The following is a 22,604-nucleotide window of genomic DNA, read 5'->3' as shown; positions in this document are numbered from 1 at the left end:
CGATTGATGTTTGGATGATTCCCTACAAATTAAACAGGAGCTCAATTTGAAAAATGGGCCTCTAATAGAAAGCCACAACTCTCTCTCTCTCTCTCTCTCTCTCTCTCTCTCTATTGTACAATGTTGCACAGTCCAACGTTCTCTCTCTCTCTCTCTCTCTCTCTCTCTCTCTCTCTCTCTCTCGCTCAAGTGTTCGACTAGTTCCCAATAATTAAAATTGTATCGAAATACATCAAAACACAGCTGAAAGCTGTTATTACAAGCCATAGGCCATATCCAAACAGGAGAAACTGAGGTGAAAAACCCCCTGAACATATACAATGACCCCATAACGCTCTTACTCTATATGTGGTTACTTCGTTAGCGTAGGAGACTAAATCTCAATGCTGAGCTCTCATTAACCCACGTGGCTGAAAATCTCCGCCGTGAAAATTAAAAAAAATACAGTATTGCAGGTTCGCAGGTAAACAAAAGCAGGTTCGCAGGTTCGCAGAGGCAGCAGTTCACAGGTTTGTCTCTGCCACACAGAGAGAGAGAGAGAGAGAGAGAGAGAGAGAGAGAGAGAGAGAGAGAGAGATAACACTTAACCACATGTGTGTATTTGGAGGCAAACCTGCAGTGCTCCCTGATGACGAAGATGGCACGCTAATGATGCAGTGGCGGCTGGTAGGGAGATCAGGTTGCATCCGAGTGGCTTTGAGTGTCATAGCAGCTAAAAGAATGGGGCAGGTAGGTGCCAAGGCAAGTGTACGTGGACTGGGGCGAGAATGATGACATGGCCCAAAACAAGCAGATGGGCACGATGTAGGAGCAGAGGTCCCATGAAAGTTGAAAGAGAAGGGGGGCGAGGAAGGAACTGTCCATATTATCAGGAGGCTATGGCACCATGTACAGGGCAGAGGGTGTGCGCAAGCAATACGACCATCCGAGCATGAGAGGGATAGATCGAAAAGGTATGGAAGGGAGAGTAGAAGGCTGAATGCAAAAGGGGGACCTCGAAGCGATAGGGGAGAGCGGAGGTAGTTGCAAGCGCACCAGAGGGAGCCATCGCGCATAATAAAAAGAGGAGCTGTAGAGCCTGTTGTGATCATCCGAGAAGCCATACTGCGTAGGACTAGAAGCTCGAGAAAAGGATCGAGCATGATTGTGGGATCAAGCTTCACAGCCATACAGCTTGACAGTAGATTTCAACACCTGTGTGAGAGAGCAAGGGTGGGTGAGGATCGGCGAACAACCATACATCATCGTGTAGAGAGAGCACTATCTTGTAAAGGTGATGTCGCAAGGCCGGCAGGTACTGAGGCGACAACAACTTAGTAGGAGGGAGTAAGGTCGTGAACTAATTATGGGTCAAGCGTATGGCATGGAGTAAACCCAAAAGGGAGAGAGATATGGTATGTCACATTTGAGGTTGTGGTCACGGTGTGGTTGAGCATGTGTCACAGCATGTGGGAAGGTTGTGGCCGAGGGTTTGGTGGGGTAGGTTGTAAGCGGGGTGAGAGTATGCGCTTGAGATTGCAAGCACGTGTGGTTGCATGCATCAGATCAAGGTGCCCACAAGAGAAGAATGATAGCAATGACAAGCGGCAAACAACAATAACGTCGATGGCGATAACATTGCCACTTCAAATCTGAAGAAGATTGCACTACCTCAAATCCCTTCTAATTTGTGCCTCACCGTCAAAATGCCAGTCCGCGGTGACCGAATGATGTGGTATGCGAACGATGTATTTGGATTGCACTGCATAAATATTGGAGCATGCAATGTGACATTCTTGCTCACAATCTAGAAATATGTCCCTCTTGCGCAGCCACATACCTCACATATAGCGACAAACAAGGTCGTTAGATAAATGAAGTAGACACTCCTGTTACGCTCACTTCTCTACTATTGTTGGGTGCTTTGGAACACGCAGAAGTCAAATACTCATGGACGACCTGTACTTCTTGTAAAAAATCTAATTACCATCTAAGATATGTTGTCATCCATGCACCTAACTACATAAAACGAATTCTGTCTGCACGACAACTACATACACAATTGCTTAGCATTATAGACGTATCGATCAATGTGATAAAAACTACACATGCAATAACACAAGGATTATTGGAGTGGAGGCTTTTGCTAGATAACCCACTGATATCTTAGTCAAGTAACGCTAGTCTATACTCTACAACTCATGAACTATCCACCTCATCCGTATCAGATGTCTTAGCTTTCAATATCAAGAAGAACAATCCCATATTACAGAGATATAAGTGCATGGTTGAACAACCACACAAAAGAATAGGATTGTGTATATTGTCTAAAGAGGTTCTAGGCACAATGATCTGTCACCATTCACAACTACAACCCTTTGACCTGATGGGTCAAGCGCAGAAAAAAATAGCTTCTCGATTTTGGAAACATTAGCTGAGCCATCAAGATAACACATATATATCATATTAATTGATGCACTTAGCTTCGTGTCCTCTTATAAACATAATAATATCTTTGTGGCGGTCTTCTTTTCTTTACTGCTAGTTGCTTGATGTCATTTTTCATACGACGCTGTATTCTATAGATGTTTTATAGCAAGACCCTTGACTAACAATATCAGAGCGAAATTTTAAGCCCATATCGGCATCTTGCGTTCACACATGGCTGCAAGATACACACGTAAGTGATTGCTTCTGGAGAGAGGCCCTCGCTTTGGATCCTCTGAAAACAGCTGAGAGATTTCTGGACCGGCTCCTAATGTGCAATCAATGCACTGGGCAAGAAGCTCCGCAAGCTCGTTTTGTGATTTCTAAAGTGCACCACATTCAACATACATATCGACCAAGGCATTCCCAAACACGACAAGTTTTATAAACAACCCTTGCTAGGCATATCCTGCAATCAACACGTTGCATGCCGCTGCAATGTTGGGCATACCTTGCAATCAAATAACGCTTTGCCCAAAGTCTGCCAGCTTAGCCGTCTCCGGCCTCCCTCTCCTCTGCAGCAGAATGATATCTGGCTTCACATCCAGATGCAACACTCCGTTCTCCTCGTGGAGAACCTTAGAGCGGTGACCATGGCCTTCACCACCAGCGCCCCCTCATGGCACGTCATGTAGAGCCCCTGCCTCCTCCTCCCATTCATCATGTCAAGTGGCGTTCCACCTTTGCACAAATCCATCGCTACGCAGGGCCTCCCATCGCCATATGTTAGATGCACCCTACGCAGTCTCACTATCGGCATTACTACTGCGACCGCTTGAGTGGATAGGCGCCGCATGATGCGGATCTCTACCCTAGCCAGCCGAAGATGGTGCTTGCGGTGCATTTCATGAGCAGAAAGCTCTTTGACCAAGGTCTTGCAGGCCATGATATGCTCTGCCCCGCAAGGTCGCAGCTCTAACTCGCCGCCCGCTGTTGTTACTTTGATGATTCCTTCTGACTTTGAATACTTGCCCATAGCCTCCCTCGCCAAGAGATCCTATTATCTCCAAATTGGATATGGTGACCATGGACAACCTCGTACTGTCAATACTGCTACATGCTGTCTCCAAGGGCGGCCATTCCTGCGCTTCTTTGGTTACAACCAAGGGAGTCCTGATCTGCATGGCCGCCAGCTCGTACTGTTGCTGAGCATTATAACCCATCATGATCTCTCTCTCGGATTTAGGTTTAGGCGCAACAATAAGATTGTCGCGATGAATACGAGCTACTTTAGCTGGCGGAGGCCCAACAGATGCTCTTGCTACTGCTGCTTGACGCACGATATGCAGCAGGAGAGGATGGCGTCTGCCAGCTTGCATCGGAGTAGTACGTTGAGCATCCGGTAGACGCACTGCCTTTGTGGTATTATAAACAGTCCAAAGCTTGCTGGCCCGGCCGTTGTTGGGCATATCCTGTAGTCAGCGCGTTCGGGAAGACGATATCCCGCACAGGAGCACCACATCTGGCATACATATCGACCAAGGCATTGCCAAGCATGGCAGTTTTTTGCAACGGCCTCTTACTAACAATATCAGAGTGAACTTTTAAGCCCAAACCAGCGTCTTGTGTGCTTTCAAGATGCACGATTATGTGGTTGCATCTGGAGGGAGGCCTTATCTTTGCACCTGCTGAAAACAGTCCAGAGCTTGCCGGCTTGGCCGTTGTTGGGCATATCCCTCAATCAGTGCAATCCAACAGACGACATTCCGGACAGGAAGCTGCTCAAGTAGTTTTCGTGCTTTCTCAAGCCGTGTCTGAAGTGCCCCATAGTTGGCGTATATTCCCGCACTCAATGCACTGCAGGAGACGGCATTCGGGAGCAGAAGCTCTGCAAGCACGTTTTGTGCTTTCTGAAGTGCACTACATTCAACATACTTATCAACCAAGGCATTGCCAAGCACTACAACTTTTTGAAAAAGCCCTAGCTGAAGTGTCCCACATTTTGCGTACGCATCAATGAAGGCGGTGCCAAGCATGCCATCTCTTTTACAGAGCATCTTGCATCGAGCCACATGCCAACAAGATGCATATGTAGGTGATAGCATCTGGAGAAAGGCCCTCGCTTCGCACCTGTTCAAAACAATGCATAGCTTCCTGGCCCGGCTGTTGTCGGCGGGCATATCCTGCGATTAGTGCATTCCAAAAGACGACATCCCCCACAGGAGCACCACATTTGTTGTACATATCAACCAAGGCATTGGCAGGCCCAGCAGGTTTCTGCCACTAACAATATCAAAGCAAAATTTAAGCCCATATCGGCATCTTGCGTACACACACATGGCTTCAAGATGCACGCATATGTGATTGCTTCTGGAGAGAGGCCCTCGCTTCGGATCCATTGAAAACAGCCAAGAGATTTCTGGCCCAGCTCCTATGCGCTTATCGCGTAATCAATGCACTGGGGCAATAAGCTCCTCAAGCTCATTTTGTGCTTTCTGAAGTGCACCACACTCACGTATCGACCAAGGCATTCCCAAGCACGACAAGTTTTATAAACAACCCTTGCTGAAGTGTCCCACATTTGCCATACATATTGACCAAGGCAGTGCCAAGCACGCCATCTCTATTTGCATAGAGTGACATGCCTGCAAGATGCACACGTAGGTGACAGCGTCTAGACAAAGGCCTTCGCTTTGCACATGCTGAAAACAGTCCAGAGCTTGCTGGCCGTTGTTGGGCATATCCTGCAGTCAGTGCGTTCCAAAAGACGATATCCCGCACAAGAGCACCACATCTGGCATACATATCGACTAAGGCATTGCCAAGCATGGCAGTTTTTTGCAACGGCCTCTTACTAACAATATCAGAGTGAACTTTTAAGCCCAAACCAGCGTCTTGTGTGATTTCAAGATGCACGCTTATGTGGTTGCATCTAGAGGGAGGCCTTCTCTTTGCACCTACTGAAAACAGTCCAGAGCTTGCTGGCTCGGCCGTTGTTGGGCATATCCCTCAATCAGTGCACTCCAAGAGACGACATTCCGGATAGGAAGCTTCTCAAGTAGTTTTCGTGCTTTCTCAAGCCGTATCTGAAGTGCCCCATAGTTGGCGTATATTCCCGCAATCAATGCACTGCAGGGGATGGCATTCGGGAGTAGAAGCTCTGTAAGCACGTTTTGTGCTTTCTGAAGTGCACTACATTCAGCATACATATCAACCAAGGCATTGCCAAGCACTACAACTTTTTGAAAAAGCCCTAGCTGAAGTGTCCCACATTTTGCGTACGTATCAACGAAGGTGGTGCCAAGCATGCCATCTCTTTTACAAAGCATTTTGCATCGAGCCACATGCCTGCAAGATGCATACGTAGGTGATATCATCTGGAGAAAGGCCCTCGCTTCGCACCTGTTGAAAACAATGCATCGCTTCCTGGCCCGGCTGTTGTCGGGCATATCCTGCGATTAGTGCATTCCAAAAGACGACATCCCGCACAGGAGCACCACATTTGGCGTACATATCAACCAAGGCATTGGCAGGCCGAGCAGGTTTCTGCCACTAACAATATCAAAGCGAAATTTTAAGCCCATATCGGCATCTTGCGTACACACACATGGCTTCAAGATGCACGCATATGTGATTGCTTCTAGAGAGAGGCCCTCGCTTCGGATCCATTCAAAACAACCAAGAGATTTCTGGCCCAGCTCCTGATGCGCTTATCCCGCAATCAATGCACTGGGGCAATAAGCTCCTCAAGCTCATTTTGTGCTTTCTGAAGTGCACCACATTCATGTATCGACCAAGGCATTCCCAAGCACGACAAGTTTTATAAACAACCCTTGCTGAAGTGTCCCACATTTGTCATACATATTGACCAAGGCAGCGCCGAGCACGCCATCTCTTTTCGAGAGCAATTTGCATAGAGTGACATGCCTGCAAGATGCACACGTAGGTGACATCGTCTGGACAAGGCCTTCGCTTTGCACATGCTGAAAACAGTCCAGAGCTTGCTGACCCGGCCGTTGTTGGGCATATCCTGCAATCAGTGCGTTCCAAAAGACGACATCCCGCACAGGGCATCACATCTGGCATACATATCGACCAAGGCATTGCCAAGCATGGCAGTTTTTTGCAACGGTCTCTTACTAACAATATCAGAGTGAACTATTAAGCCTAAACCAGCGTCTGGTGTGCTTTCAAGATGCACGCTTATGTGGTTGCATTTGGAGGGAGGCCTTCTCTTTGCACCTGTTGAAAACAGTCCAGAGCTTGCTGGCTCGGCCGTTGTTGGGCATATCCCTCAATCAGTGCATTCCAAATTTCCAAGAGACGATATTCCGGAGAGGAAGCTTCTCAAGTAGTTTTCGTGCTTTCTCAAGCACACCACAATTGGCATACATATTGATCAAGACAATGCCAGGCATTGTATCTTGAACTTTTTGAACAACCCTTGACTATAGCACTCTCATCATGTTCAATGCTTCGATGAGAAGAAAATAGTAATTACAATAGTGCCCTTGCAGTCATGCAGGCTAACGTTGCACTCTAGTTAGTATGACTAAAGGATTGGTGGTGAACTACAAGTAAGGGCTCTTACACATCGGCTGCCCAAGATCAATCGCTGTGTTGACTACGAGTACTATGATGCCATGCAACTCCCGGAGAGCTTGCTGCTACCCAAGTTGAGGTTTTGGACAGGTTACAGGAGTTGAATGAAGAAGGAATGGCAACTCAGAGGTTGCTGATGGAGAAATCCAAAGCCCTTTGACACACACTGCCCCTGTAGTAGCACGTCTCCTGTTGCTCCTGCCGGTAAGCATGCTTTGTAACTCTTATTCTCTGCCATCTCCTCGTTTCCTCCTTCTGCTTCTACTGTTGCTGCTGCTGTGAGGGTAAGCTATGAGTGCGAGCCTCGCGGTGGAGGCATCGTTTTTTTCTTTTGCTTCTACTGTTGCTGCTGCATGAGGGTAAGCTATGAGTGCGAGCCTCGCGGTGGAGGCATCGTTTCCTTCTTTTGCTTCTACTGTTGCTGCTACTATGAGGTTAAGCTATGAGTGCCAACCTCGCGGTGGAGGCACAAAGCGATTGCCTTGAGGTTCCATCATGTCATTGGCCCATTGCACAGGAGAGAGAGAGAGAGAGAGAGAGAGAGAGAGAGAGAGAGAGAGAGAGAGAGAGAGAGAGAGAGAGAGAGAGAGAGAGAGAGAGAGAGCAACCCTCCACGCGCACCTGCAGCCGCACCCCCCTGCCTGCATCCTGCTGTTGCCGCGTACCCCCATCCCTGCAACCTGCAGTCACGGCGTCAGCCTGCCTGCAGCCCGTCACCTCCTCGCGCTATGCTGCCTGCAGCCCCACGCGTTCCTCCTCGCGCTCTTCTGCCTGCAAAACCCTAATTTCCTGGAAACCCTAATTTCTTGAAACCCTAATTCCCTGAAAAACCCTAATTCTCCGAAACCCTAACAGTCCGCCAACCCCACCTGTTTCAAACCTTCACCGTGTGCATCGTTCTGCTACCTGCAAGGGAAGGAGAGAAAGAGAGAGAGCGTGAAAGAGTTCAAGCTTCACTATTGGGTCTTGCTTTTCCCGTTTGCCAGTCTCGCCCATTCTTCATGGCGGCTTTGCCGGTCTTGAGTGCCACACACGGCGCTCCATCACCACTTGCCTGTCGCGTGGATTGTACTGGTGACCTGTTGACACGCATTGACTCCAAAATTCAACACTTGGCACAGCATGCCTTGGTTGGCCGGATGATTGGACAGTCTCCACCTCGCTCTTCTATACGTGATTGGTGTCAGACTGCACTGGGCACTACTCAGGGATGGGTCTCGGAACTTACATTACTTGGTAGAGGCATATTCATGGTACGTCTTTTAGATCCCGCCACTGCCTCAGCTCTCCTGGCTCGCTCTCCGATACTCTCTGATCGCAGAATGATATACTTGACGAGGTGGTATCCAGAGTTCACTACTGAGGAGTTTGACAGCCGGCATCTTATTCCCAGATTCCCTCTGACGCTTTCCTTCCCGGATATGCCTCTCCATTTTATTGATGAGCATCTCCTTCAGATGATTGCTGCTCATTTTGGCACAGTAGTTCCAGGATCCTGCATCTTCTCCTCTGGTCCACCTCGCATTCAGGTCCTGGTGTTTGGGGATACTTCATTACCAGATACAGTTACTGTGGCTGTGCGTGATCGAGACTACCCCTGCCGAATGGTAGTCACTGGACGCCCAGGACAGTGTTTACGTTGTCACGAGATGGGACACTTGGCGCGCGATTGCCCCACTCAGCCACGCCATCGACGCCAACAACAGCCAACTCGAGGCACCCACACTCAGCCACGTGGTCAGCATCCACAGCCGGTTCCTACTACTACTACTACTCGAGCACCTCAGCAGCCTAAGGGTGCTCCCAGAGCTTGAACCCTCCATGTTCCTCCCTCTGCTTCAGTTCCTACTGAGACTGCATGGCAGACAGTAGGTCGTAACCATTCCTTCCGTCCTCGTCAGCAACCCACCCCACAAGCAACCCCCAGTGTTAACTCTCCTGCTCCCTCACAAGTTTCCGCCACTCCCTTACCCCCAGCTTCTCCTCGCCATTCTTCTTCTTCAGCCCAGGATCACTTACCTCTGCTACCAGCTCCTCCATCACTTGCCATTCCCCTGCCTGCTCCTTCCCCTATTCCCGAGATCCCTATTCCCATGTAGATGGATCATTCACCGTTGCTTCCTCTCCCTTTTCCTCCCCTCCCTCTTGCCCTTACTCCCCCCCCTCCACCTTCTGGTCCACCCCCTCCCTCAGCCGCTCATACTTACGTCCCACGCAGTTTTCTCAGCTCTTGCCCTCTTTCATGGGGCACTCATCGAGCTGAAATGTGCGGTGACTCAGAAGGACCATTGCGAGTGCAGCTCTACATTATGCACCACAAGCCAGGTTGTGTTCCCTCTTTAATAGGCAGTCGCTCTCAGCCTACCTATTCCTTTTTCCTTCCATTCCATGCAGCTCAGGAATGGTCCGAGGATCAGGTTCTGCATTTTGTGCATGCACAAACTATGGCTCAGCTTAATTTATTGTTGTCTACTTCCGCTCCAGATGTATTGTCTCCACACTTCCCTTCCTGTATTGGTGCAATGGAATGGAGTGATGTTTATGCTTGCTATTCATTGCCTATGATCATTCATGTATCCTCAGATGTGGTGCTTCCTATGTCTATGTGCATTTGGGGTGTCAAAGCTGCAGCATCGGTCATGCAATGTAAACAAACTGAGGTTCGCAATTGGTGCAATGAGACGCCATATTTTAGAGAAGGCTTGCGTGTTGCTTTCCTCCCGCCAGAAACTCATCCCTTGGATGGCCCAGCTGCCTCCAAGAAGATGCGCAATTAGTCAGATGCTTTACCAATTCTTCCATGCAGACTATGGATTTACATGTAGTTTCTTGGAATACTAATGGTTTATAGACTTCTCGGGTAAGAGGTTCACGTAAGCTTTTACTTCGCAGAGATTTACATGCTCATGTAGTAGGCACTGTGGATATATTACTAGTACAGGAGCATAAGATTGCCTCTCCCTTTGGTAATCTCATGCCCTCGGGGGCTCACACTTTTTGGGAGCCTGCTCTAGGCATTCATGGATAGAGTTGCGGTGTATGCATTTCAGTGGGGCCACGATACTTAGCATCAGTTCAGCAACATGGCACCCTTGTCGCTGGCAGAGCAGTCTATGTTTCTATTCGGATTCGGGACTCTACCATTGGTTTTATGTCAGTATATGCACCCACTACTACTCGGGAGAGAGCTACTTTTTGGTCCTCTTTGGTTGCTGCTCTACTTGCTGTGGACTCTTGGGTTGTTGGAGGCGACTTCAACAACGTCGAGAGCGACTCTGATTGGCGATCGCTCACTCCTCCAGTTCTATCATCCATTTCTCCAGATGAGCAGCCAGCTTGGGATCGCTTTCTTCTAGCTATTCAAGGTGTTGACGCTTGGCACATACCCTCTTTTGGTCACCACCCTGCTACACTTTATTACTCGTGGGGGTTTCAGAGACAGCAGGGAAGACTATTAGAGCGACTTGATTGTTTTTACATTGGCCCTTGGGCAGCAGCTCTAGGTGGATTTACTACTATTTGGCTAAGGACAAGCCTCTTAGATCATTTTCCCATCTCATTGTTTCTCTCTTTCACTAGATCCGCTGCACAGAGACGAGGCTGCCGCATCCCTGACAGTGTTCTCACCACCGAAGTCTTGCAGCAGCAGATTCGTGACTTGTGGTCCATAGGTGATTCTTATTGTGGTCCCCCTGGAGAGTTCCTTGCACATTGCATTACTCAGTCTAGTATTTACTGCCGTGATCAGACTGCTAGTATTCATCGTCAGTTGAGAGTACGCGAGTCTGACCTCCACATTCCTCTTGGTTCCACTCAGCGCTTGCTTGAGGAGTGGCCTCGGGATGCTTATCTCGCTGCTAGACAGACAGAGCTCACACAGGAAATTCGTCGCATACAGGAGGCTAGGTCTGAGTTCACTCATCATGCTTCGGTATCTCATTGGATAGCTAAAGCTGATCGAATGAATAAGGACTTCTTCACTGCGCATAAAGAGCGCCCTCCTGGCACCACCCTCAGGACTTTGTGCGATGCTCAAGGAACACTTCATATGCATCCTGATGTTATTCTTGATATGTCTGCAGATTATTTTGAGGCATTGTTCATTGCTGATGTATGCACTACTGAGGTTTTACTTGCCCGTGAGCAGATCTGGCATCACACCCAACGTCGTTGTACAGACACTATGGCAGAGATCTTGTTGGCCCCATTCACACTTGCAGAGCTTCATGCTGCTATCGAGAGTCTAGATCCATCTTCCTGTCCAGGCGAGGATGGCCTCACTAGAGCTTTCTTTTTGACCTATTGGGATGTATTGCGTACACCACTGCTTCGTGGTTGTCAGGATATCTTTGCATCAGGTTATATGCATCCGGATCTTTGTTCAGGTCTCATATCTCTTATTCCGAAAGGGGGTGACACCACTCAGCTTCGCCAGTGGAGACCTATTACCCTACTCCCTTCGGTCTATAAGATATTAGCGTTACTGATCAGCCATCGCTTGCGACCGTTCTTACCAGATATTATTCACACTTCTTAGACAGACTTTGTCATGGATAGATGCATACTGGATAATATCTTCACTTTTTATGAGGCAGTAGAGTGGGCCAGAACATCTTCTGAACCTCTCGCTTTTTTTATCCTTGACTTCGAGAAAGCATACGATCGTGTTGAGTGGGAGTTTCTAGAAGGATCATTAGCCAGGATGGGTTTTCCTTCGAGATGGATCTCAGGCATATCCGCTCTCTTCAGGACTGTCAACAGTGCTATTACTATTGGTGGTCATGTCAGTCGCAGTTTTCAGCTCTCTCGATCTGTCCGTTAGGGATGCCCTTTAGCAGCATATCTGTATCTGTTGGATGCTACATTCTGGAGTGATAGCTCAGCTCCGCAGACTCGTGCGGAACTTTTTTTGGAGTGGCAAAGATGGGAGTACTGATACTCGTGCCCGAGTTCGCTGGTCCACGATTATTTGCCCTCGATCAGAGGGTGGCCTTGGCATTATTGATCCAAAATTACAGAGCCGCGCCTTTCTTACCAAGCTTATTGTTCGGGGTCTTTTTCCCGGCCAAGAACCTTGGAAGATGCTTCTTCAGGCCGCTCTTTCCACAGCGACTCCGTGCTGCGGCACTAGAGATGGCCATGCTTGGCATACAGGGTATCGTTTTCTCTTTACGGATGCCCCCTTGTTCACCAGCACTCTCTCACCCTTCATCCGATCACTCCTTCAGATTTGGGTCTCCATGCGAAGGGCTATCATACGCTCACCTCCCTCATGTCGTGAGGAGATTGAGCGCCAACCTCTCATTTGGAATGATGCAGTTCTTGATTCTTCGGTTAATCCACCCCGTCAGCTTGGAGAGAGGACTCACATTGATTGGGCTGCTTGGGACACTGGCCCTGCTGCCTCTATGCGGTTGTTTCATGAGACACGTATGCTGGATGCAGATTTTGTGGCAGAACATTATGACATTGGTCGCGGAGTGACAGACAGACTGCTTGAGATTGACTCCGCCGTTCCTTCACAGTGGGATGCAGTCATGCGAGGCACGGTTCAGATGCCTCTCCATAGTGGCTGGGAAGGTCTCTTTGCTCAGAGCACTCTCTTATTAGTTCGTTTAGACACCATGCTGTTCATAGTTGCTACAGACTACTCTCAAGGGATTCATGTTAGATTGACATATGCTACCACCTCTCCGCACCTTGTCTACCCAGGCGCTCGATGGGAGGCCATACGAGTAGTAGGCTCCCGTGGGAAGCGTCGTTGTGTTGACCCCCGTTTCGCTTCCGCTGATGCCGCCCTTTGGAGGCTTTGGGTGTGGGAGGGTCGTGCACTATCTCAGCTTTATTGGGACCCAAGAGAGTGGCATTGGCCTCACTCTAACCCCACTGGTGCACCTGTATCATTCTTTGAGTACACTGTCAGAATTGGAAGATTAGCATTGATGAGACAACACCCAGAGCAGCCCACTCGTATGCGTTTCTGGTTACATTCAGGTCTCTCCCATGCCTATCTACAGCAGTTTTGGTCAGCCATCTGGGATTTACATGCGGCTCGTCGTATTTCTTTTTGCATGTGGATGATTGCACATGCAGGACTTCCAGTTGGGACTTGGCTAGCTACTATGGGTCATGATCCGTTATGTACTCGATGTCCTCTGCGACTACCCGAGTCCCCTGCACACTGTCTTTGGTCATGCTCCTCTTCCCATATCGTGTGGCTAGCAATTTGCTTTTTACTTAGCAGAGCCGGTGCTCAGCATGGATTTCTCACTTGGGGATCTGCCTCATGGTTGATGCCGATGCCCGGGCCGCATCTTTTCTACGAGGGCTCAGACACAGATCCAGCTCTTATGCTTACCTCGACTGGTTATCGGCGAGGGACTTTGGCTATGTTACCACAGATCGCTTGGCAGGGGGATCCTCAGACCCGTGATGAAGTTTTTTCAGTCATCACTAGCATTACACTATGGAATATTTGGAGAGCTCGTTGTCTTCACATTCTTGATGCAGCACCACAGCTCCTTCAGGATACCCTCATGGCCATTTGGCTGGACATCATTCACACCCTCATTTGGCAGTGGGATTCTTCCTCAGGTACCTCTAGAGCAGCCGAGGCTCGTCGATTTGCCTCCTTCGGCGTTGGGCCAGATCACCACTCTTCTTCACACTTACAGGTGGCCAGATTACATGGCATTATGCCCCCCCTCAGTGGTTTCTCCTTCACTCATCACACAGACCACCATGAGATTGTTCTAGTCGAGTTGTCACTATAGTGGCTCTCACCCTTCCATTCAGATTGTACACCCCACGTGATAGGCTATTTTGGCATCCGCTGGGGATTATATTGTACTCAGTAATATATAGCCCTGATTTTTCCAAAAAGAGAGAGAGAGAGAGAGAGAGAGAGAGAGAGAGAGAGAGAGAGAGAGAGAGAGAGAGAGAGAGAGAGAGAGAGAGAGAGAGAGTGTCTATATTGATATGTGCCGAATCGTCGATTCGCCATGTCTCTCGATCCTCGAGCTTACCTGCCAATCCCAAAAAAAGGCATGTTAGAAGAAAACCTCCGAAAATCATTCCGTTTACAGCTCAGTCCATGCAATGATCGCCCACGAACTCTAGAAGCCAATCACAATTTTTCCAACCCTAACAACTAATCATAAAATTAAACATTTAAAAAAAAAAATCTTCTCTTTCTCACTAACAAAAAGGGAACACATCACTATGGCCTTAGCCCTTTGGGCAGGCCAAAAAAGTTAAAAACGCACGCCGTTGTTGTCATCGTCTCATAGAGAAGCAAGCAGCCGTAACCAGCAATCGCAGCTCTTCGATTCAAGGCAGCCAAGTAGTTACACGTGCCTCTGTGTGTGTACGCGCGTGTTTGTGTGTGTGTGTGAGAGAGAGTTGATTTATTTGTGTGTGTGTGTGTGTGAGAGAGAGAAAGAAAGAAAGAAAGAAAGATTTTTAACGTCTATGTCAGGCCGAAATCGGCCTATGAGACAAATCAAATGTACATGGTGTGTATGTCATCCGTCTATCGGAAAGACAAATGAAACAAAACTGATACAAAACTGAACTGAATGTAGGTAGTGGAGTATCTGAGGAGGGATGGAGCTCTATCTCTAGGGGTATATGCATGTCTATATGCTCAAGGTAGTACAATCATGAGAATGCATCAAGCTATCTAGCTCCATCCTGTACTAATGGGGGGATGTAAGATGTGGTACATGGGCGGGTCTGGTGCCAAGGCTACCCGGATGAAAGCTGTCGGGTCGGCCCTCATCTGAGCCACTCGCTCCTCAGTGGCACGGCGCTCCCGGGCTCGGATCTCCTCGATCTGTCGGTGGTGGGAGCTCGCGCCCCTGTAGCCTGTGACTCGTGGTCGTCGTCTAGCTCGGCTCACCTCCGCCTGTGGGAGTGTCACTCCCCTCTGAGTGTCTGGTGAGGGAGGGGCGGCAATCCTCTGAAAGAAGTCTGTGAGCTGCGACTGTCTCCCCTCTGTCTGTGTAGCTGTGTGTGGCTGTAGTAGTGTGTCCCGATGGCTCTGTATCTCTAGTAAGAAACGTCCGAGCTGTCTCTGATCTTGAGAGTCCATGATCTCTCGGAGAGTGGGCTGTCCTCTGAATAAGGCCTCATACCTGCCTCTGATCTCAGTGTATGCTCTGCATCTACATACAAAGTGCTCCTCACTCTCCACCTCCTCTGTGCAGGCTCTGCAGACTCGCTCCTCGCTGGGAACACCAGTATGTCTCCCGATCTCCTGTGTGAAGCCACTCTCAGCTGACCAATCGCCACCCGTGAGCTATGTGGCATATATGTGTCCATGTAGCGTGGTCTCTGTATGAACCCCCCAGACAATATGGTGAGAAACTGGTCTCTATAATCTGACATCCTCGTCCCCAAGCCAGGTGACTCCCAGACTCTCCTAGTGTATAGCTGCCACAGATCCTGTCTCAATACCAAGTTCCTCTCACTGCGAGAGAGGTGAACATATGGTGAGTGGGGGTCGTACTGGAATGGTGGTAGGCTCTCCATGTCAAGACCGTGTCCCTCAAACCATGCTCTGACCTGTGAGTACCATGCTCTCTCATGCCCACTCTCTGATAGCTGTATAGCTGCCTCAAATGCTCTACGAGTAAGTCTGTCAGGAGGTAGCTCTCTCATCCTCTGGATGAAGCAGACTGTCTGGAATAGTGCCTCTACAACCATAGGTGGTGTGGCGAGCTCGGCTCTAATAATGTCATGTGGCACTGTCTTCTTGCTGCGGAGCAAGCGTGTGATCATACATACCTGTGGCCTCTCAAGCTGTGTCCACTGGTCAGCTGTCAATCCTGGTGCCCATACTGCCGCCGAGTACGTCAAGGCCGGGGTGACTAAGGTGTCGAAAAGCCACCCCTTCGTGCGGGGCTCCTGAAAGTGTGCCTGGTGGCATCTCCGCTCTAGCATGGCCAGAGCTGCATATCCTCGGGTGAGCCTGTCAGCAGCAGCCTGCCTCATAGTGAAGGGTCCTGGTAGGCTGGTGAATGTGATGCCAAGGTAGACATAGGAGGTGACTACATCAACCTGTCCTGCTGCTGTGAAGGTGGCAGCGCTCCTCACTGCACTGGATGTGTGAAAGATCATAACCTTGGTTTTGCCAAGGTTCACAGTCAACCCCCTGTGTGTGCTGAATTCGTCCAAGGCCTCAAGATGGCGTTGCAAGCCCTCGGGTGACTCTGAAATCAACACAATATCATCAGCATATAACATGATGTGGACCGGAGTACCTGCCAAGTCGCTCCCCTCTCCTCTTGCTCGCAGTATGTAGTCGGAGATCTCGTCGATGTAGAGCCCAAAGAGTGTCGGGGAGAGTGGGCATCCTTGCTTAACACCAATGGTGCTAGCAATGGTCTCTGAAAAACCGCCTGGGCAACGAACTCGACCCGTCACCCTCTCGTAGAGAGAATATATATGGCCCAAATCATCTCTGTTGGTACCCCAATGCTGTGAAGGCGCTGGAAGAGTCTCTCACGTGGGACTGTGTCAAAGGCCTTGCGGAAATCCACAAAGCAGCAGTAAAGCCTCTTCTTCCGTGCCTTTGCCCCATCAATGAGGCATCGCAGAACGAAGATGTGATCAGTGGTGGAGAAAGCTCGTCTGAAACCTGCCTGGCCAGGAGCTTGTAAACCCTCGATCTCTGCGTAGCAGCTGAGCTGTGCCTCAAGTACTGCTCCATATAGCTTGGCCATCGTGTGGCCAATCATGATAGTCCTGTAGTTCCCTAGGTCCAGGGTGTCGCCAGATTTGTGGATAGGCACTATGGTGTGCTGTGTCCACTCCTCTGGGAAGCCCTCCCCTATAGCCCGGTTGAAGACATGTGCAATCAACGGGGCTATAGTGGAGGCCGCATAAATGATGTGCTCACTCTGTAATCCAGTATGGTCAGCTGATCGTCTGTGCTGCATGCGGCGTATGGCCCTCTCTACCATCTCTGCTGTAAAGAAGGAGCACGTGGGGCGTGGCTCGTGTGGCTGTGGGATAGGAGGCTGCCCTGGCACCTCATAAAGTCGCTCTGCATAATCATGCCATATCTGTGGATCCTCAATAGCTGTAGTCGGACGTGGCTCGCGCAGTATGCGCCATGCCGTCGCGCTATCCATGCTCATGAATAGGCGGTATAGCTCAAGCTCCCATGCCTCTTCGAATGCTCGCCGCTTTTGGCGTGTCAGCGTCTTCATATGCCGTCTGGCCTCTCTCTCTGTGATCTCTCCTAAGGCTCGCCGTGCACGGAGGCGTCGGTATAGCTCTCTGCACTCATCATCATACCAGCGGTTTTGAGGCATAGTCCCGGGGGGGGGAGTGCGTCCTGTGTGAGTGGTGTGTGGAAAAGAGCTAATAGCTGAAGTGTGGAGAACGGAAGAGATATGTGATGTGAGAACTGAGAGTGGTGTGGATGGGTGGAGGAGGCATAGGCCATGCTCGACCTCGGCCGAGTAAAGAGAGGCTAGCTCATGTGTGAAATGGATGGTGGTGTGTGGAGTGTGTGCTGTGGAGCTGTGTGGGATGGTATCTCCGGTGATGGAGAAAGAGAGGTATGTTTGGTCGGCTCCGATGGGTATGGGTGGAATGGTGAAGGATGTGATAAGGTGTGTAGCCTCCCTGGGTCCCAGAATATAATCGACTGTACTCCCCCCTCCCTCTGCAACTCCATGTGGCATACAAGTCAGGCCCCCTGAGGTGGGCCACTGGACCATCCCGTTATAAATAACGAGACGGTGCTGGGAGCCAAGTTGAAGTAGATGTCGTCCGTAGGCTGTGACTGGAGCTCTGTCTGCTGTATCTCTCATAGTAGCCTCCTCATCTAGAGTGTGTAGTGCCTCTGGGTCCTCGTGGTCATATGCCTCACACTGCTCACTGCGCGTACGAGCATTGAAGTCTCCCATAAGGAAGACTTCACCCAGTGTGGAGTACTCCATAATCTCCTCCGTGAGGCATGCGTACCGTGACTCCTGCTCAATAGGGGCGAATCTGGAGCCTGTGGAGCAAAGTAGCAAAGGCAATGTAGACGATCCTGTCTCGTGAGAGCTCGAGGCGAATCCACATGTAGCGGGCCTGTGGGTCCCGGGCAACAATCTGTAGTTTGCTGTGAAGCCCCTGTCTAAAGAGTATGGCCACTCCTCCTGAGCCGCGAGTGGTGTGTTGGCGCATACATCCCCGATGTAGAGACTCCCACTGGAATCCATGTATCCGTGGTAACCCTCTCTCTGGGCTCTCGTGTGTCTCTGTAAGTAGAATGATGTCTCGACCTCTCATCACCTCCTCAAGTCTCTCTGGGTGTGTCCATAGGTCTCCATTGCAATTCCAAACCGTGACATGAATCTCCTCGTGTGTCCCACAGGCCGCGAGTCCCTATGCGATGGTCTTGCCATCAATGAAACCCTACCATCTCGATATACTGCCTTCTTCCCTTCTTTGCGGGCTTGGTGGACTCTAGGCATGCACGCGCGACGGTGATCTTGTTGCATCTTTGTGAGGTCATCATCAAGATAAATCGGGGGCCTTCTAGCCCTCTCAAGATGACCCTCTTTCGGAGGAAAGAAGTTCGAGACTCCTCGGAGGCGAATTGGAGGATGAGAGCTCTCTTCTTTGGATCTTTGCCGGCTCTCCAAACTTTGGAGAAAGGGATCTCTTCTTCCTTGTATCCCACTTTCTTGCATAAAGCTTTCCCATCGCTCTCGGGTGTAGACCCTTCTTCTTCTTTGATGCCGGTCACTCGCACATTGAGACGGCGAGCTTGTCGCATCTTCTCCTCCTCGATGGTTGTGTGTACGATGAGTACCTCACCTTTTTGGGCTTCCTCTCTTGCTACCTTCTTGATGTTCGTTTTGACCACTTCGACCCATCCTTCTTTGGTGGCCTCTAATTTGTCCTCAATGCTTGCGGTGAGGGCTTTGGTGATCTCCTCCTTGAGGGCTTCCTTAGCCTCCTCTTTAATCTCTCCTTCCTCGGGGGAGGGATGTGATGGAAGCATGAAGGAGATCGATTTGTGCCTTCATCTCTTCTTGCTCTTTCCTCCATCTCTCCCTCTCCTTCTCGTTCTCCCGTTCCCTTCTCTCTCCTTCTCCTCTTTGAGATTTTGGATTTCCGCTCTCATGTCTCCTCCTTCTCTTCGTTCCATAGCTTGATGAAGGTGGCTTTCTCCTCCCATATCTCTCTCTCCATCCGCCATTCTTTCATGTCCTTCTCCAATTGTGCAAGCCTCTTGTTCGTGAGCATGAAGGTTGTCTTCATTGTCGATGTCGGCGTCTTGATGATGGGGGAAGGCATGGTTGTCTTCGTAACTACCCTCTCTTCATATTGTGAAGAAGAGAGGAGAAGGGGAAGAGAGGGAGTACGTGTGTGTATGCGTGTATGTGTGTAGTGTGTGTGTGGGTATGTATCCGTGTGTGTGTGTGTGTGTGAGAGAGAGAGAGAGAGAGAGAGAGAGAGAGAGAGGCTGCGTGAGAGAGAGAGAGAGAGATGGCTGCGGGATGGGGAGCGAGGAGGGGGCTGCGTGAGAGGGAGGGAGGGTTGCGTGAGAGAGAGAGAGAGAGAGAGAGAGAGAGAGAGAGAGAGAGAGTTGATTTATGTGTGTATCTGTGCTATCCTAGCCTGAGGCTGCGGATAGTGTAGCCTAAAGGGCATGACCATCACGTCGGAGGTAGGGGTTCCCAGCTACCATTGATTCATTGTTGCTCATCTGCACAGTCATACCATCAAGAAATCACCTATGTTGACAACATATTAGAAGGCCATCATGGTGGGCTAATTGCCCATAAAAACAAACAACACCACAAAGAAGAGCTAGGTCTAGAAAACGCATCACCATCGCCAAGTTGGACATCTTTATCCAACAATCCCTCACTAGCTATATCATTGCCAACCCAGCTTTACGCCAGGTAGATGATGGCCATCGAGGAATAGTATGTTTTTAAAAATGTTGCAAAGCCTAGAAATAAGTTCCTGCGACGATCAATTGGAACTGCAAGTTTTGTGGCTCACTAGTTATAGAAATTTGTGGCACGCTTCCTTGCGGCGAGAGTACTCATGATCACGATGCAAGTTGGAGTTGGCAGGTGGGCCTGACTCTTTTGTCGTGCCGCAGCTGGGTTAAAATCTTTTGTCGTGTAGATTACCGTCTGGTTGTGGCAGCTCAGAATCTTTGGATTTGAGGCTAGAGGATATCCACCACCTTGAGGAGATAGGGGGCTAGATAGGAGTCCCAAGCCTAGTGGTGCTTCATCTGAAGGCGCTCCGTTCCCTAAAGCATATAGAAGCCTTTGATGATAGGCTGTTTAAACGAGCTAGAAAGCCTGGAAGTGTCACACTGTCAGCAACTGCGAGGATTGCGTAGGCTGGTTGATTTAGGGATTGCCGGTAGTTTTGAAGATGAGTATAAACAGCTGGGATTTTGAAAGCCCGTAATGCTCTACCAAAGCTGAGGATTCTGAAATTGGCCTTCAATTCGCGATTGTTTTGCGTGCTGGTGGACAGCCTTTCAAACGCCAGATTTGTGTGAATGCAAACAATTGAAGAGGTTAATGGGGCTATGCAGTCTCCAAGTTGGAGAGCATAGGCGTGGAGAGCTTTTGCTCTGATCAGCCAGCCTTTGAGGATCTTGATGTGAGCGGTTGCTGGTCCCTCTGCAAAGTATTCCAGATCTGAGCGGGCTGATAAGGCTGCGGCTAGTTAGATTGTAGCCGATTTCAAAAAATCATAACAGTAGCACGTGGGAGGATTGCATCGTAGTGCAGGATTCTGATCATGAGCAGGGTGGTACTCGGTTGAGTTCTAGAATTCAAAAGCAACAAGCCCTACAATACGTAAGTCACCATCTGCACCCGTCGCCGTCTACACCCCTCACCATCAGTGTACGTTCATCCCCATCTATACTCGTACTGGCCATGTTAGCTTGGCGCCCAACAGGCCTCCATCGCGCGTGCAACAACTCATCGATTGCTTGAATATCTGTGCGGCAAGAGCTTATACTGGTTCAAGGAAGCTTTAGATTAGGCCGACGTCGAGCTTCAAGAAGCTGGTTGACTGCCTGAATATCTCTGCAACAGGACCTGTTGTTGTGTGCGGCACTGGCCAAACCTTCAACTCAAGCCGATAGCACTGAACGGCTACATATCATCTTCTAAATAGGTTCCTAAGCAAAACTTCTTTTTTAGTATAGCGTTTTTCTACGAAAGCGGCTCTTGGCTCCTTGGTGCTTTTGAAGCTAATTTTTGATGAGCTCTGACTGATTGTTGGCCTATGAGTGATGAATTCTTTACTACACAACACTGGTCTGTACTATGTAGTGGAGCGATGGGGAGTATTTTGATGTGAAGGGGGTGCATGATGTATAGGCTTACGTTTTGTATAATCGAAACTCCCTCTGTCTTAAAACCACGCACATAGATTTTGTTCTCTACGCAGTGAACATGGTGGTACATCGTGTAAAGCTGGGAAAAGTGTGTAAGGGCCACCTCACATGGTCAAGCCCACAAGTGACCCGGCTCAAGCCCCACAATATAAATAGACATAGTATCCCACACATACCTAACAGGTATCTCGTGTACGAGGCGAGTCCATGTCTCCAATGTAGTATAAGAGGCCGCACATATGTGACAGCTTAAACGTGCTGGATTCGATAACAAGATATAGTATAGCATGTACTAACACACCCAAGCCTCATAAAAACATTACAGGACTGCTCCATTCTATGTCAAGTAACAAGAACAGTTGATTGATAAATGTAGAAATTATTGAACATAGCATTGAAATGAATTTTCGGATGCTATTTATTTTATTAAAAAACTAATGTCTTGTTAGTTTTCCGTCAACGGTAGTTTTTTTTGGATTCGATAACAGGATATACTTTAATATCTACTCACACATCCAAGTCTCATAAAAACATGCGTATGGTTTTTTGTTTTTTTTATGAGCTGTTAGGTGCAGCGGAATGAATGTTTGCGCTTTGCTCAAGATGAGTGCTCCATAGTGTGCTCAAGGTTCCTTTTGTTCTTATGGAAGGTAGAGCCTTCCGTTCTTAATGATGATCACAAACAAGTGAATGGACACTGTGTGTGCAAGTGAATGAGACTGAGAGATAGAGAGAGAAGAGAGATACGACACCAGAGACATTGTAAAACCCTCCTCCGAAGGCCCCACTCTCGTCAGCGAGAGTGGTCTACTTATGATTGCACAAACTGGTACAATGATGATGCATATGACTGATGCAACTCTAGGCTATGTCGACGATGACGACGGGGATGACGAAGTCGACCTAAGGGCTGAAATCTGCAATCTTCCTACTGCTGCCCAAAAACGCTATGGCTGAAATCTGCACTGAGCCAAAAACGCTGATTTGGGGGCTCTTTTCTGTGGGTCTTTGTCGCTGAAAATCTGCAGGTTTAGGGCTGAAAACTGAGGTTCCTAAAGGTTGAAAACTGATGGTCTTTCTGACACGAATCTACTACTTCTTTAGACTGATCTTGATGGTCTTCCAATGCTGAAAATTGCCGGGCTGAAGGCGGTACAGGCTGGAGTCAGCAAACGTTGGAAAACCAAAAACGCTAGGCTGCTGGGTTTCA

The 22,604-nt window shown here is 49.1% G+C and overlaps 1 protein-coding gene across 4 annotated transcripts in view; it reads left to right on the top strand.

The window, feature by feature from the left end:
* The first annotated feature begins 352 nt into the window (after positions 1–352).
* TRP1 (tryptophan biosynthesis 1) overlaps positions 353–22,604 on the top strand; it is a 149,966-nt gene continuing 127,714 nt past the window's right edge. For 2 of the 4 annotated variants that reach the window (XM_086504009.1, XM_086504007.1), the window contains exon 1: positions 353–509. The gene's annotated coding sequence lies outside the window, so the exon portion shown is untranslated. The remainder of the gene's footprint in view (positions 510–22,604) is intronic. The other 2 variants (XM_086504010.1, XM_086504008.1) reach the window with 1 other exon arrangement.

The sequence above is a fragment of the Adiantum capillus-veneris genome, chromosome 28 (genome assembly GCF_014529385.1).
Source record: "Adiantum capillus-veneris isolate H3 chromosome 28, ASM1452938v2, whole genome shotgun sequence".
Classification (NCBI taxonomy): domain Eukaryota; kingdom Viridiplantae; phylum Streptophyta; class Polypodiopsida; order Polypodiales; family Pteridaceae; genus Adiantum; species Adiantum capillus-veneris.
The sequence above is the reverse complement of the archived record's forward strand: the minus strand, read 5'-3'. Positions and strand labels throughout refer to the sequence as shown.